Here is a 9,210-nt window from a genome sequence, read left to right on the forward strand (position 1 = left end):
GATATGGACAAGGATTCATCTAGGAGGCTCGAGTCACTCCCACAGTAAGGCATGGGTGCATTTGGGGACTTTTCTCCTCAGTCATGTGCCTGCGGCTCTTGGATTTGTGCTAGTTTTTTAGGCTGAGAGCCCAGGTTACTACCCAGAACTCCATGACACTTTCAGAACTGAAAGATAAAAATAGAATAATGATACAAATGAAATTACTTAAACAGGGATTTGACTGTGCCCCTACTAGCCATGACAATAATTTCGTCGAACATGTCACAAATATGTAATCTATAGGTTTAAATAATGGATGTGAGCATAGGGGTCTCATACTTATCTGAGAATCACTAAGAAGCATTGTTCCCTTATATCATTAACTCCAATTTCATCTATTAGGCCATAGATACATTTTTCATTCATTTTCAAATCAAAACATGAGGAGAGTCATACATCATCACTGTCATAATACATGCTTATAACCACCATAAAAACAACAAAAATATCAAGGACGCATCAGCCATAGAATCCACATATAAACCAGTACATTTACACATAAGATACCAAGGAAATAACCTCTTATTAATGAATGCAAAATCCAACCAGGTATGGGACTACCAAATCCCACCTGACCATAGACTAGTTGAGCCAAATATCTCTTCATCTAATCCCCCTTGTGCCATATTCCAAGCATGAATGTGGGACTCAAATGAAAAGAACCAAATAGGGCATCCCAAGGCTAAACCACCTCACCCTCATCAATAGAAACCAGGCTTTACTGAAATCCAGACCAGATCACTAGGCTGAAACAATACACATGTAATAATAGGCTTTACCGATCTCCACTATATCACTAGGCCAAAACAAGCATGGATGCCACCAGATTTCTCCACCTACATCGTGAGGAATTTTCTTGTCTCCTAGTCTCTAGGCTTTACCATAATCCACACCAAATCGCTAGGCCCTATCCAAGACTCCACTTTCTAGGATTTACCACATATCCCATCACGGGATTACTAGGCCTGGTGGAGAGCACCTACCTCTAGGTTTTACCGTATATACTGCCATTCACTGGTCAAGGATTCTTAGGCCCACTGAGGCAACACAAAATATGGCTTTACTGCAACCCATAGTATGGTTTAGGAGTTACTAGGTTATGTGTTATTTTATTCAAAGATCCACCTCACTGAGATTTGAATCCATCCAGCAATCTAGCTCAACCAAAACATGAAAACCCCATCACATCATGGCTATCTAGAAATGGCAAGGCTAGGCTAAAAAACATTGTCACACCTGGAAAAACCCATGCCAATGATAGAAATAGAACCAAGACCACACATGCAACACCATGCACGCAAAATATAGCAAGGAAACTGTTGGAAATAATACTGAGAGGGGGGTGAATTAGTATTATCAAATCTATAACTTTTTCATTTCATACTCAGATTTATATACGCTACTTCAATGAAGGTAGCTCATGTGTACACGCAACTGTCTTTAAAGAAACCAACGTATATCTAGCAAACTTATGATTAAGTTAATTCATCATATGTTGATCTTTAATCAGTGCATCAGTACTTCATTAACCATATAAACAGTAACCATGTGCAATAATAATAGAATAAACCATCACACATAAACAACACACATGAACACCAGGATTTAAGGTGGAAACCCAATGCGAGACAAAAACCACCTACTGCTGTCTTCTTTCAATATAAGAAAAACCTATTCACAATATTGTATTGGTGCAGAATCATACCAATACGCATGCACCCACCTGCAGAAGGATACAACCTTCTCTCATTCTAAAGCTTCTACTGGAAGGGAGCTACAATACCTTAGCTCTTGTACTATCTGATCTGTTTACTAGTATGTAGGCGATGACCTATAGAAGGCTCCAACCATCACTCGTTTTCTAGATGCTACTAGAAGGGAGCTCCAACTCCCTGGCTCTTGTACTGGCTGATATATTTACCAGTACGTAGGTGCCTGCCTACAGAAGGTTATGACCTTCTCTCTTCCTCCAGGGACCACGTTTCATAAATTTTCAGATTGGATACCGCTGGAACAAACCACCATAATCTCAAGGCCTCGTTTCATCCAATTTTCATACTAGACCCATCAACAACATTGAAGTTAAAAATCAATCACCATTGCTATACAACCAATCACTGAAAACCCATCATCACTGAAGCAAATCACAATCAATCAATCTGAAGATTCAGAGCACTATCACAAAAACACAGTCACCAGAACACAGAGCAGAACCCAGAATTCTTCATCAACAACCATAACCAACTGCAACTTTGAATATCATATTTCGTAATGTATACGCTACTTTGATGTGCCGAACCAACGTGTATATGCACTTTTACCAAAGCGAACCAGCATAGAGATATGCAAATGATAACTTAAAACATCACCAACTATTCCAGACTTCAGACATACCCAGATCAAAACATTTACAATGTAAATCACACGTTAGCATTGAGATCTAGACTATCCATGATCAAACCATATAATAATAATTCATTTTAGGTCTCATGATCCTGATCCATCATTACATCTTATCCCCCATCAACCACCAAGGTTCATCCTTAGTTCAAATCAAGAAAAGCACCATAAACCCATAACATGCATATTTGCTTTTGATCTCACTCTTCATAAGATATTCATTACTTGCACACTTTGGCCTAATGATCTTCTCCTCCTTATATAGTTTTAGGCCTTTCTCAATACCTTGGACCAAAACCACTTAGGACCAATACCTTGGACCAAATACCTACAGTCAATACCTCAGACCAAATACCTCAGACCAAATACCTTGGATCAATACCTTGGACCAAAATACCTTGGACTAAATACCTCGGACCAAAACCTTGGTTTTCTGACATGTACATGCTTTTCCTCATGTGAAAGTGTGTGTATACATATATGCTTCTTTTCTTCTGTTAACCCATGTGTATATGCTGCTTGGACAAAGTGAACCAATGTATACTTATTAAACTACTCTATTTCTTCAATCTCTGGAGTGTTAACCTACTGCATTGTGAACTATCATCTGAGTGAGTTGCCATCAAGGACAACACCTATATCATAATGCCAACAATCTCCCCCTTTGGACTTGATGGAAACAACAACACCAAGACACTCTCTGCCTTTGACATCAAGGGCAAACGACTAACTAAGATATTCTCCCCCTTTGGTATACATTATGTTGTCCATGCTCCCCCTGAGTACATGCTAAATTCTTTGATTAAGGTCCCCGTTTGTACATGCTGAGATGCACTAAACCATCCATGCTCCCCCTGAGCACATGCAGAGTCCGCAAAAAAAAATATTTTTAAAAAGAATAATATGACTCTATAACTCAACTGAGTAAGACCTTCCTATCACTAATGACTCATACATACATCAATCTCCCAACCAAGTGGGGATACACCAATTTTGACTCATCCGCCCAACCAAGTGGGGATATACCAAATGTTTATACATGACTAAAATAGAAATTATTGCATCATCCCTCCCATGCATAGTGGGGTTGCAAATTAGGTATTTTAATGACCTTTACATCAAATGATATGCATGACATTTACAACAAGGACCAACAATCTAAACAAGACCATGATAGTCATCAACAACTATCATACACCATATATGATTTGCACCATCAGCATCTATCAACAGCATCAAGATCAATAGCCTGTATATTTCCATCATCAAAAAGAGTCACCTAAATCAAAACAACTATGTGGATCAAGAAATATAAGCACCTTCATGTACCAAGATCTTCTAACATAATGCCAACAATGCATTATTAGAAGAACATTCTCCCCCTGAACCTGTGTCAACTGTTCATTGTCAGATCTAATTATTGCAAACATCAATAACAATCATCAAGGCATCACCATCAACCAGTTATTCATCAACTTATTAAAAACTTATGAGGGCCAAAAACACTTCCACATATCATCAGGAGACTGTAACCATCATCAATTAGAACACAATAGATAATTGATAATTGATTGAACCATATCAGATCCTTACTCCTGATTCTGTCTCATTGATTTTTCTTCAAAACACCATATACACGACTGTGTAGCTTCTAACTCACGTATATATGCGACTTATCTTTATAATAATTGCGTAAGAGAATTCGAATACTGAAGTTTTACAGTTTCAGCTTCCCCTAGGTTTGTTATGTCTGTAAACTGAGCTATGCCACATCTTTCTGACAACAATTCCTTCTGTAATACTTTGGATTCTAATGATGTTTGCTCCTTTTGGTGTGGTGGCTAAAATTGCTTCTGCATTCCTTTTCTTTATGTCCAAATTTGTTACACGCATATCATCTTACATGTTTCATATTCCTTCTATCGCAATCAATATCTTTGTGACCAAACATATTTCAAGCAAAACAATATCCGTTAAAGAACCTGGAAACTTATGATATTTCTATGTGACAGTCTTGAACCATTCTACTTCTGCATCTAGCTACAACATGTCCAAAATTATGACAGTTAAAATATTCAAAATTATTTGTCAGGGAAAAGAAACAATTATCCCTTCCATAGTTAGGTGGAAATGTTTGTTTTTGAAGTCTTTCTTTCCTTGGTTGTTTATGGGGTTGACCTTTTATCTCCTTGTTGAGTATTTCAGATTTTGCATTGGAGCTCCTTACCTCATCTTGTGAGCTAGATTCACCTTCATGAAAACCAAGACGAGTCTTTATAATAGGCGAACGTTGAACTTTGATGATTTCATCTAATGTTTCTGATCCTTTAACAAATCTAAGATTTAGAGTTTGTCTTTTCAAGTTCTTTTCTTATAATTACTACTTCATATTCTAACACTTCATTGTGTTTGCCGTTTTCAGAGAGTTGATGTGTCACTGTGTTTATGACTGTATCCTTTTCTGCCAAACTGATTTTGAGTTGACTGATTTCTTTAAGGAAATCTTCCTTTTCTAAGGCATCATTTTCATACGCCATGAGTAGTTTAATTTCTTGATCATCTTCATCACTATTGGACAATCCATCACTATCATCATGAGTATAATAACTTCTATTACCTTCTACAGACATCTTTCCTTTGGCATGAGGGCATCTAGCAGCGTAATGACCAACTCTACCCCAAGCAAAGCATTTGAATGGTAGCTTACCTCTTAATATTACGAAAACCCGTTGAAGCTTCTTGACAAAATTTACGTCATCTTCTTCTTCTTAAATGTGTCCTGATTCATTGTGCTCTTCCTTTTCGTTTCCCTTTGCTTATGCTTTAAAAGTGGATTCTCTCATATCTGAAGGACCTCCTTTTCTCATTTCAAAGGTAGTTAGCATTCCATGTAGCTGAGTCAGAGTAATAGTTTGAAGATCCTATTTTTCTTCTATGGAAGACACTTTTGACTCAAATTTAGAGGACAAAGATCTCAAAATTTTCTCAACCAAAGTAGCTTCCTTTATCTCTTCACCCAGATTTCTCATATTATTTACAATCCCATCTACTTGTAAGAAATAACTAGAAATGATTTCATCACTATGCATCTTGAGAGTTTCATACTGGTTTCTGAGAGTTTGCAGTTTAGCCCATTTTACCTGGGAGTCACCTTCGTAGCTCTGAATGATTTTGTCCCATATTTCCTTAGATTTGTTCATCTGCATGACTTTGACAAATTTTGATTCTGATAGACTTCCCAATAAGCCATTGATAGCTTTGGCATTGATTTCATATATTTTCCTTTCAGCTGGATCTGTGGGGACTACTACTAAATATTGATATCCTTTCTCCACAATTGCCCAAACATCAACTCCAAGTGACTGAAGATACTTTCTAGTTCGTGTTTTCCAATATACCAAGTTGTTCCCATTGAATATTGGTGGTCTAATAGATTCCATGCCTTCATGATTGTTCATTTTGAAAAGATCTCCCTTCAAGCGATCAAACTTCTTCTGAAGGGCCTGCTCTGATACCAATTGTTGGAAATAATACTGGGAGGGAGGGTGAATCAGTATTATCAAATCTATAACTTTTCATTCCATACTCAGATTTATATATGCTACTTCAATGAAGGTAACTCCCATGTACATGCAACTGTCTTTAAAGCAACCAGTGTATATCCATCAAACTTATGATTCAGTTAATTCATCATATGTTGATCTTTAATCAGTGCATCAGTACTTCATTAACCATTTAACAGTAACTATGTGCAGTAATAACAGAATAAACCATCACAAATAAACAACACACATGAACACCAAGATTTAAGGTGGAAACCCAATGCGAGACAAAATCCACCTGTTGTTATCTTCGTTTAATATAAGAAAAACTTGTTTACAATCTTGTACTGGTGCGGACTCATACCAGTACGCAGGCACCCACCTGTAGAAGGATACAACCTTCTCTCGTTCTCTGGATTCTACTGGAAGGGAGCTACAACCCCCTAGCTCTTGTACTAGCCGATTCGTTCAATAGTACATAGGCGCTGACCTACAGAAGGCTCCAACCTTCACTCATTTTCCAGCTGCTACTGGAAGGGAGCTTACACATCTACAAATGCTAACATAAAACATGACAACTATTCCAGACTTTAGTCATACCTATATCATAACATTTACAGTATAAATCACGCGTTAGAATTCAGATATAGACTATCCATGATGAAATCATATAGTACTGATTCATTTTAGGTCTCATGATCCTGATCCATCATTAGATCTCATCCCCCATCAACTGCTAAGGTTCATCCTTAGTTTAGATCAAGAAAAGCACCATAAACCCATAACATGAAAATTTGATTTTGATCTCACTCTTCATAAGATATTCATTACTTTCACACTTTGGCCTAATGATCTTCTCCTCCTTATATAGTTTTAGGCCTTTCTCAATACATTGGACCAAAAACACTTAGGACCAATTGATCCAGATTTAAACAGGAACACCACAAATTACAAAGAACCATAAACACAAAGATGCAGCAGAAATAATACTTCATTTCATTAATGTAAAATACTAAAATATGCTTACAAACATAAATGGAAATAAACCAACTAGGGCGATGGTAGCTTATCTCTAACAAGAGATGTGGTGGCTACATGCCTTTGAACTATGTTATAAAGAGGCTCGAAGGCCTATTTATTGTTGAGAAACAATGGAAAACCCTAAACATCCAAAAACCTAACCCTAGAAGATGAAACGCCAAACTGTGGGACCCGTTTGGGTAAATTGGTACATCAACTTCCCAGGGTCATAACTTTGGCATACGATCTCCATTTGATGCGTACAATATCTCGCTAGAAAGATCTATCCAAGAACTACAACTTTGGGAAGAGCAACATCAGTCCATGGACCCATGTTGCTGCCATTTTTCCCAAAAGGCATCGTTTAGGGCCTCAAAACAGCTCCAGAAGTTCACGACTCGAAAAACTGCTAAAAATAGTAAACTGTGCTACAATTAAGGAAACTGAAAAGCTGAAAGAAACAATGGTGGGGGTCCAAGTGGACTTGGCGGGTGGCCACCAATATCCACCTAGATCATTCCTACCCCCTTAGGAAGCAATGATCCCCATTGCGTTGAGTTCCTCCATGAGATGAGGAAACTTCTGCTGAACTTGGTCCCTGGTGAGCCACTTGCCTTGGTGAAGGAGTTGGCCTGCTTTGACAATTCGATACAGTTGGATATTCTGCTGGTGAGTGTGCTTGATCTATGTGTCCATGATTCGATCAGTTGTAGCTTGTTCCATGCAATCTAGATTTAACCATGCAGGTGTGAGTTGCTTTGTAATGTCGTATGTCTCTAGTAATGGTGGAAAGTATGGCCGAAGGCGGTCCACATTGAATACTGGGTGCAAGCCAAGGAATGGGGGAATGTTGAGCTCAAAAGCATTGTCTCCCATGGCCTTGGTAACAGTGTAAGGACCATATCGAAGTGGTCTGAGTTTCCGATAGGCTCCGGTAAGGCATTCCTTTTGCAAATGCAACCAGACTTTGTCGCCCACCTGAAACTTGTGTGGCACTCGATGTTGATCATGTCGTTGCTTGTACTTGGTATTTGATTTCTCCAAAATGTCATGGACCTACTGGCGAATATGTTGGATGTGCTCAATGAAGTTGTTTGCCTTATCTATTTCAAACCGGACATGAGCCGAATCTACGTGAGTAGCTGCAAATGGCATGGCCACATCAATGGGACATAATGGCTGGAATCCCAAGCCCAGCTGAAAAGGATTGTGGCCAGTCGAGCTATGGAGAGCCTGGTTGTAGTTGTGTGTAACATAGGGGAGGCTCTCGTCCCATGTGGATGGATGCTTTGAGTTGTACATGCGCAAAATATGTACGATCATCCTATTGGCAACCTCTGTCTGGCCATCAGTTTGAGGATGGAAGGTTCTGGACTTAGTGAGTTTGGTGTCCAGCATCGACCAGAGACTGCACCAAAATGTACTAACGAACCTGCTGTCCCGATCTGAGATGATAGAATGTGGGATCCCAAAGTGTACCCACACTCGTTCAAAGAAGAGTTTAGGAGTGGCTTTTGCTGTGATATTCTTCTTGCAGGCCTTCATAATGGCCATCTTCGAGAACTTGTCAATGACGACAAAAACACAGTCATTTCCATGCTTAGTGGAAGGAAGGCCTCACATGTAATCCATGGAGATGGATTCCCAAGGTCAACTAGGGGTAGCCAGCGGGGTATAGAGGACTTTCTTCTTGATGGTCGGTTTGTGATCCAGGTGGATGTTGGTGGCCACCCACCTATCCCATTTAGACCCCCACAACTGTCTCTTTCAGCTTTTTCAGTTTCCTAAATTGTAGCACAGTTTACTATTTTTAGTATTTTTTCGGGTCCTGAACTTCCGGAGCCGTTTTGAGGCCCTAAACGACGTTTTTTTGGGAAATCTGGGGGCAACATGGGTCCCCTTCCCAAAGTGGTAGTGCTCGGATAGATATTTTTAACGAGCTATTGTACGCGTCAAACGGAGATCGTATGCCAAAGTTACGACCCCGAGAAATTGATGTACCAATTTACCCAAACGGGGCCCACAATTTGGCGTTTCATCTTCTAGGGTTAGGTTTTGGAATGTTAAGGGTTTTCCATTGTTTCTCAATAATAAATAGGCCTGTGAGGCTCATTGTAAAACAGTTTTAGAACAGTTCAGAGGCATGTAGCCGCCACATCTCTTCTCAGAGATAAACTACCATCGCCCTAGCTGGTTTATTTCCATT

The sequence above is a fragment of the Pinus tabuliformis genome, chromosome 8 (assembly GCF_031772625.1).
Source record: "Pinus tabuliformis cultivar Carrire ecotype Pingquan chromosome 8, CPIR1, whole genome shotgun sequence".
Classification (NCBI taxonomy): Eukaryota; Viridiplantae; Streptophyta; class Pinopsida; order Pinales; family Pinaceae; genus Pinus; species Pinus tabuliformis.